Source organism: Lygodium microphyllum, chromosome 5, assembly GCF_053477565.2.
Source record: "Lygodium microphyllum isolate KBCC chromosome 5, Lygodium_microphyllum_v1.1.10, whole genome shotgun sequence".
Taxonomy (NCBI): domain Eukaryota; kingdom Viridiplantae; phylum Streptophyta; class Polypodiopsida; order Schizaeales; family Lygodiaceae; genus Lygodium; species Lygodium microphyllum.
Window position 1 is genome coordinate 95584788 of NC_141139.1, and position 9305 is coordinate 95594092.

The following is a 9305-nucleotide window of genomic DNA, read 5'->3' on the forward strand; positions in this document are numbered from 1 at the left end:
GTGGTCTCCTCGAGAGGGTGGCAACTGAGGTGGATAGTCATTAGCGAAATAGTCCATCTATAAATGAATATTCATCATCGAGAGGGTGGCAACTGAGGTGGATAGTCACATGTGCAATAGTCTTTGTAGGTAGCCAAGAAATGCTTTTATGATAGTGTAAGAAGTACAATCTCAAGATTCTCAACTTCAGTGGCATAAATCATCCAAGCTGCACTATGTTTTCTAAGGGCGCGCTTGGCCTGGGTATGTGAAATTAAGGGAAATAACTCTAAGTTGGTATTGCCATGAAAAGTGATAAGCTCTCCCTGAAATTCAAAGGTTGTTGAATGAATATGGTAGTTAATGTCAGATTATACTAATGGTGGAAAGGCATACCTAATATGATATTAGAGGACCGCAAAGGAGGCATAAGAAAATTATGTTTTTATTTATAAGATTCTATAGTTATCTCAAGACCTTTAACTTCACGGGTTCCATTATATCTTATTTCTTGGAAAGTAGATTTCACCTTATACAATGACAGATTGGTTTCCAAATGCAGTCTTCTAATCAATTTCTCATAAATAAAATCATGTGAGCTATTGTCATCATGCAAAATAACTACGTGGGACTCTGTAGAGTGCCTTGCATATTTAATAAAGTATGAAGAGAGATATATGTACCTTGCTTACCTTCAATTGTTGTTTATTGTTGATGAGAGATGGTGATCCAATCTAGAGTATAGTATGGCACTTCTTCTATATTGTGCAATTGATCAATTATGTTATTGTTGATACTCTTTTGGTTGTTGTCGTTTTTGGGCAATTTAACCCAGCAATTTACTTGTAGATGCAAAGATGACCACAATGGTAACATGTCAATTTAAACTTTTTATGTTGAATGTTGACATTTGTATTTTGAAAATTTGCCTTGGGTGCTCTAGCGTGTTGGTCCATAGTGCCTCTATGTGTGGAATTGGGTGGATGAGGAGGTAGAGTAACATCTGAAAAGAAGGGAATGAAAGGCTTTCGTGGATTGTGGTTGTGAAAATAGTTTTTAGCATATTGTTGAGAGTGCAGGATGTATGCAATAGCTTAAAATACTTTTTCAACATGGTGTGTGTTGGATACGACAACATGTAAACAAAAAGGCTTAAGAGAATGAAGCATGGAGACCTTGAAAACGATGCACATACCAATCACTGCGCTCTAATACCAATGTTGCACAACAAGAACTCACCATAACTTTGCACATGATTGATGAAAATAATAAAACAACTAATTGTCAAAGAATAGAGTTAAGAAAGAAAAGTGCACAAGAGACCAATTTGATCGGGTACAATCATCCCCCCATGCATATATTTAATTGATGTTATTTTCTTGGTACTTGAAATACAAAAAAGACATCCCAAAAATATGCGCACACATTTCTCTTCCTTGCACAACTCATCTTTCCCAAATCTTTTATCCAAAGTGGATTATATTCCTAAAGGTAAAATCTAAAATATCAATTTTAATATAATCAAGATATACATCAATAAAATAATAATTGCAGGCTTTTATAAATTAGCTTATAAATAATCACTAGTAATTGTGTGTATACAACCATCATGCAAAGAAATGTGTATCCAGACTACAATAATTTCACACCACTTGAGTACCCAATAAATATCCCTTACACACCATAAGTGCTCTTTGAAAAATAATATATTTATTTAATAATTTGCTACACCAAGCACAAATCACATTAGCTCTTGCCATTTAACCACTAAGCATGAGCAACAAGTGTCATACGCACGACAAGCTTTGATCATGTGGCAATTAGACGCACAACAAGCTTTGATCATGTGGCAATTATACAATATTGAAAATCCACAAAAATAATTTAAATCATCATCTCATTTTCTTGCAAATTTTCTTGTAATTTTGATAACAATTTTAATGATTAGATACGAGTTGAAATATCATAAGAAAGGGAGGATGCTAAATGTTACCAATATTTTCTTCATTATTTGCAACTCTAGCACTACATTTCATGTTGCCAAATAAGATTGAGTTTCTACTTGTTGGGGGTAAAGGCGCCTTTGCCTAGCTACCCATGTATTACTACACTGACAGTCACCGCCACTACACACTGCAGGTGGCGGGTGCCTGTCACCGTCACTTTATTCTTTATTCTTTTAGTGACAGTTTGAATAAAGGAAGGCCCGATCACACATTGTGACTGTTGGAGTTCCCATTTCTAGTCTCTCCCTTTCTTGCTCTTGCTCTCCCGCCACAGCTCTTGAGTCCAACCTTCCATCCATCGCTCCCTTTCAACTGGTATCAGAGCTTTGCTTTCCGACTCTTGAGCTTGGTTCGTGGCATTCTCAGCATCCCATCGACTCCCTACTTGCATTGGGTCTCCTTCCCGGCAGCCATATCCGACTCCTTCGAGCTCTCGTCACTCCCTCGCTTCCCGAGCACCTTCCTGGCATTGTTGGGCACCTTCAGGGCATTACATCAGAGGTATTTGATCATTTTCTTCAGGGTTTACTTCAGTTCTCAAGGCTCATAGACTATAAACAAGATTGCGGCAGCCACCATTGAAGCTCCCTTGCTTCATATCACTTGCCTTTGAACAAGACTTGCTGGAGCTTGTTTGAGGCCTTCCTTGGCTTTAACCGGACCCCTCTGAAGCTTGACCACCATTTTTTGCAGCCCCAGGACTGGCATTTACAGTTGGCGGAATCGCACAGCCCTCCCATATGTGTCTTCAGCATTGATAGTCACAACAGTAGCTCTCCCCCTCCATTTGCACTTGGAAAGGCTCCATTTCGGGCATATGAACATGCTTTGATGCTTGGTTTTGATGGTTGATGTGTTGGCATAGCATTTGGACTAATTTACCACTGTTTTGGGACTGTCATAATAGTCCACAGGCAGTTTATGACAGTGTTACACTAACATTTGATGCTACAGCTTGTTTGGCATTGTCATTTGATGCTCGATTGGTCCCATTTGATCCCCCGATGTTAGGGGAATGTATGCCTATTGTTTGGCAACCATTTGGAGCTGATTTTGGTGCTGAAATTCTCAGTTTTGAACAGTAAATCACTGCTGTACATAGTTGGGCTGAAGTCATTTTACTCATGTATACTTATGCCTATGCTTTTCGGGCTATGTTTCGAGCATATATGGTGATGTATTGACACTTGGGGCTCGACATAGAGCTTAGTTTTGATTCGGGATCATTGGTTGAGCTCGAGATCACTTTGCAAAGCATTTGGATGCTCCATCTTGGATGTACTTATGGCATGTATGTTGCTTATGTCTGACCGGTCTTGACATGCTTAGCCTATGCCATTACTACATGCTAGTTACATTGTTTGGAGCGTATTGCTACTGAAGCTCGGACTTGGCTTGACCTTGGATTCTCGGAGCTTACTTGAGCTATTTATTGGCTTGCCAGAGTTGTATCTTGGGATGTACTTGATGTCTTACATGCTTATGGATGCTGCATACGGATGCTCTATCGTCTACATGTTCGGGATGTACTATTGATGTATTGTCTTGGACTTATGTCATTGGCATTGTGTCTTGCCTTGGCTTGAGCTCTTGAGCTCATACATACGGCTTTTGTGCCAGTGGGAGCATTCTTGAATGCTTATCAGACATTGAGCAGGTTGTACTTTTATGCATTGAGCCGTTACATGCTATTGAGCAGTTACAGACACTTGAGACTTTGGGACTTCTTACCTTTTGGGATGATACATTATATGTCTTGGTTCACTGTATGCTTATGAGCTAAGTCTCAGTTTTGGATCCGTATCTTTGTGAACTGACACCTACTTGTGTCAAGTTTTGGTAGTGGCAGGAACACTTTGCCCCGTTGCCTAGGGGGTGTGCCTACTCACTGGCAGATGTTTGTATGACATACTTGGGTGTTGGATTCATGCTTATTGGCTGTCATATGCTTATGCTATGCCCGCATGATGCCGGCTTTGGTCTTGGCAGTATCTGATTGCCTTGGGATCCGAATTTGGCACTGTTAGCTCTCTTTTACTGAAATCTGAAATTTATTACAGCAAGCATATATGTATGGACTGACATGGATTTTTCATGCTGAAACACTCTGAATTGATGTACTTTCACTAGTACTTGGTGGGCAGCAGCTTTGGTTCCACTTTCTTCGCCATTTCTCATCGATTTTGGTCATTTTCTGCAGTAAACAGCAAGTAGTTTTGAACTGTCTACAGTCTTCCAGCCTGCATTATGGCGAGTTCGTCCACTGATCATGCTATTTTCAACATCACTAAGCTTGATGGTACGAATTACTCTTATTGGAAGAGCCAGATTTGGCAGTGTTAGTGCAGAAATTGCAGATCAAACCTTTGAGGTTAAGCGGGCATCCACTTGGCTGCAACTATGCCAAATGAGGAATGGCTTGAGCTTAATGAGTTATACAAGTCCACTATTGTATTGTCTCTCATAGAGCAAGTTCACTATAATGTCTTTGAGGAAGAACAGAGTGCATGGTAGTTGTGGGAAAAGATTAAAAATCTATATGACAATAAAATTCTAGCGAGTCAGATGTATTGGCTGAAGCAGCTTATGGATCTGCGCATGAAGGAGAATGTGACTATGTCTGCTCACTTGAGCCAGTTCCATGCTATACTCAAGAACTTGACTTCGTAGGACATCACTTTTGCAGAGGATGTCACTCCTCTTTTCTTGCTTGGTACTCTTAATGAGTCATGGGATGTATTCTGCACTGCATTATGTGCCTCTACTGTTACCTTGAAATTATTTGATGTTGAGAGTGCTCTTCTACAAGAAGAGGTTAACCATAAGAATTTGGATGCCTCTTGTGTGTCTCATGCTATGACAATTAGAGGCAGGAATGATGGATATGGAAAGCATGGCAGTGGTAGTGGCCGTGGACAGGATTCTTAGAAATCTCGGTCCAAGTCTCGTGGGAAGTCACGTAGCAAATCCCGTGGCAAGAATGCAGATGTTACTTGTCACCATTGTGGGAAAAATGGCCATATTAGGCCACAATGCCATGAATTGCGCAATGAAAGGCGCAAAGATAAGGGGAAAGACAAAGTGTAGGATAAGTCTTCTGATCGCAGCATAGTACGTGCAAAGTCTAGTTTTAAAATTGAAGAGATCAATGTTATGTAGCTTGAGAATGTTGATGATAATGATTATATCCTAGCAGCTTCTTCTAGTGCTTCGCAAATGACAGAGATACACTCTATGTATGCACAGTGTTGGCTCTTAGACTCAGGTGCATCCTTTCATGTGACACCTTGCCGAGAGTGGTTTCATTCATACCGTATTGTTTCGGGTTTTCTGCGCTTGGGTGATGACAGCTCTCTTGATATTGTGGGCATTGGTGATGTTAGGCTACAGTTTCCTTCTGGCAATAGTTTTGTTATGCAAGATGTACGTCATGTGCCTGCTTTGACACGCAGTCTCATGTCAGCTGGACAACTTGATGACGCAGGATATCATGTATGTTTTGAAGACTCTGCATGGAAGATCACTCGTGGCAGACTTGTGATTGCGAGAGGTGCCAAGGCTGGCAGTCTCTACCCCTTGATCGTATCAGCTTCTTCCCTTGATCATGTTTTGTCTGTGGGTTCTATCCCACATGTATCTCTTTGGCATGCCTGTTTGGGCCATATGTCTTTGAAGGGAATGAAAATGCTTTCTGGTTTGCAGTACTTACCACCCCTTGATTATGCATGTTTTGATTCATGTGAGCATTGTCTTTATGGCAGGCAGACTAGGTCTATGCATAAGAAGTTTGGTAGGCCACGCATGAGTGAGCCCTTGGCATTGGTACATTCGGATGTCTGTGGGCCCATGCCTTGTCAGTCTATGGGTGGTGCAAAGTATTTTGTTACATTCATAGATGATTTTTCACGGAAAGTTTGGGCTTATTCCATTAAGCTGAAATCCGATGTGTTGGCTGTGTTTCAGAGATGGCTTGCATTGGTTGAGAACTAGTCTGGGTATAGGCTAAAATGCCTAAGGAAAGATAATGGGGGTGAGTATGTCTCACGTACTTTGGAGCAGTTATGTGATGAGAGGGGTATTAAGCATCAGTTGACCGCCCTCTACACCCCCCCCCCCCAGAATGGTTTGGTTGAGCAGATGAATAGAACCATCCAGGAGCATGTACGCAGTATGCTTAGCCATGCAAGGCTACCATAGAGCTTTTGGGCTGAGGCAGTTAGTACAGTTGTGCATGCCATAAACTGATCACCCTCTAGTGGTTTGGATTTCCAGGTTGCAGAGGAGGTATGGACTGGAAAACCTCCCTCTTATGCATATCTTCGTGTCTTTGGATGTGAGGCATTTTTCCATGTGCCTAGGGACAAGAGAAGTAAGCTGGATCCCAAGAGTGTCAAATGCATTTTCCTTGGTTATGGGGATGCAGGCGAGATGGGTTACCGTCTCTGGGATCCGCAGGCGCAGAAAGTCATCCGCACTCATGATGTAGTCTCCTAGGAAGACAAAATGCATAGGCAGCCTGAGAGAGTTGTTGAGATCCACAGGATCATATTTCAGGAGGAGCCGAGAGCTCCCGCACAGCCAGTTGGATAGCCTACAACTGTAGTAGATGTTCATGATCAGGGTGTTGGACAGGCAGTTGGGCAAGCAGCAGAGCTGCCATGAGACGGTCTACTAGAGATAGACATCCACCTGATAGGTTTTAGCCCTCAATGCATTATGTCTTGGTTACAGATGCAGGAAAGCCTTTCACCTATGATGAGGCTATGCGCAGGGGTGACAGTCACTCCTGGGAGAGGGCTATGCAGTCTGAGATAGACTCCCTGCATAAGAATGACACTTGGCATTTGGTTTCCTTGCCTACGGGCAAGAAGGCTTTGCCATGCAAGTGGGTGTACAAGCTAAAAAGTACCCCTGGACACCCCAAGCCGGCATACAAGGCTAGATTGGTAGCAAAGGGCTTTAAGCAGGAGCATGGTGTGGACTTTGACGAGGTTTTTTCTCCTGTGGTTAAGATGACCACCCTGCGCTTAGTCTTGGCTTTGGTTGCTCAGCTCGACTTGGATTTATACCAAATGGATGTCAAGACGGATTTCTTACATGGGGACTTGCATGATGAGATTTATATGGAGCAACCTAAGGGCTTTACAGAACCTGGTAGGCAGCACCTAGTGTGCAAATTGAAGAACAGTCTTTATGGCTTGAAACGGGCACCTAGGGAGTGGTATCATAAGTTTGATGCCTTTATGTGGTCACAGGGCTACAGCCGGAGTGCTATGGATCCGTGTCTTTACATGAAGAAAGCCTGTGATGGTTCTTTATTGATTTTGGTACTCTATGTGGATGATATGCTGATAGCAGGGAAAGCTCATGATGAGTTGGATGCTCTTAAGGCTCAGCTCAAGAAGAGCTTTGAGATGAAAGATCTGGGACACATCGCTCACATACTTGGTATGCTCATTAGACGCGACAGGCATCAAGGACTCCTCTACTTGTCACAGAGGGAGTACATTCATAAAGTCCTTGAGCGCTTCCGCATGCAGGACGTAAAGCCTATTGGCAGTCCATTGCCTTCTTATGTGAAGGTATCACACACTGATTGTCCGCAGATAGATGAGCAGAGGGCCAAGATGGCCAAGATTCCCTATGCATCCGCAGTGGGCAGTCTTATGTATGCCATGATAGCCACTCATCCAGATATTGCCTTTGCAGTTGGTGTTGTGGCACGCTATATGGCTACACCTGGCAAGAAGCATTGGGATGCCATGAAGGGTATCATGAGGTACCTGAAGGGCACTGCAGATATGTGTATATGCTATGGCAGCCAAGATACAGGAGTCGTGGGGTACACTGACTCTGATTATACAGGACATGCAGATAGTAGGAAGTCCACTTCCGGCTATGTATTCACCTATGTTGGAGGTGCTATTTCTTGGATGTCCAGGGTGCAAAAATCCACGGCCCTTTCTACTACAGAGGCCCTTTCTACTTTGCATTCGGATTCTATGAGTGCTATTCAGTTAGCCAAGAATTCGGTCTTCCATGTGAAGACGAAACACATTGAGGTGAGGTATCACTTCATACGTGGGGTCGTTGAGGACAAGTCTATTGATCTTGTCAAGATCTCGACTAACTAGAATCCTACAGATCTGGTCACGAAAAGCCTCTCTACAGAGCGCTTTTCCTTCCTCAGGAGGTTGATGGGCGTGGGATGAGATGACGTCTTTCCTCATCCTGTTGTACATGTGTACATGTTGTACTATCTTTTTTCTTTTTTCTTTTCACTCCTCAATGGGGCAGATTCACCTTTAATTGGGAGGTTGTTGGGGGTTAAGGTGCCTCTACCTAGCCACCCGTGTATTACTACACTGACAGTTACCGCCACTACACACTGCAGGTGGCGGGCACCCTTCACCGCCACTTTATTCTTTATTCTTTTAGTGACAGTTTGAATAAAGGAAGGCCCAGTCACACATTGTGACTGTTGGAGTTCCCATTTCTAGTCTCTCCCTTTCTTGCTCTTGCTCTCCTGCCATAGCTCTTGAGTTCAACCTTCGATCCGTCGCTCCCTTTCACTACTCACTTAGAGAGTCTTATAACCGCCCTATGTAATGATAGGATTCAACATGATTCTCCATTGGGACTACCAATGTGTCCAGTAAGAGCTTGCTTCTAGCTCATATTGGAGTGGAATCCCAAGGATTCTATGCTACTGATTTACTTACTCTGGCATTTTCAACTCTCCTTGCAATTTCCAAAAATGGTTCAATGTTTCTTCTTCCCTCTTACATAACATGCAAAAGGTTTCTTCTTCCCTCTTGCAACAATCCTCCACATCAAAAGGTTGAGTTTAAATAAAGGGATGGCTATCCACACACCTTTAAGTCTCCTTTTCTTAGTTCATGGCACACTTCTAAGGTCGTCCTTTTCCTAGATTTCTTAGTCTTCACAAATGATACATCATCAAAACTCCACAAACCCTTTTACTTTTTGAGCATTATAGACCTCCTTGTAGGAGGCAACACTCACTGCCTCGAAGGGTTCCTCATATCCAAGCTATATTGTCTTCTTATTAGAGAGAACCACTTGAAGCCACCCAGACTCTTTATCAAATAGGCCATATTGGGCACTTGAGTGCTCCACAAAATGCAACTTCATACCTTATTTGAAAGGTTGAATAGGAGAAACAACTTTAGAGCTGTTAGGAAGATGCATGTAAAGCTAATTATATCTTTACAACAGAGATATTGTGATTTTAATATAAATATATACTTGTCTTTGAAATATTATTTTGTTCTTTACCGTAGAGACTTTTGGTACTTG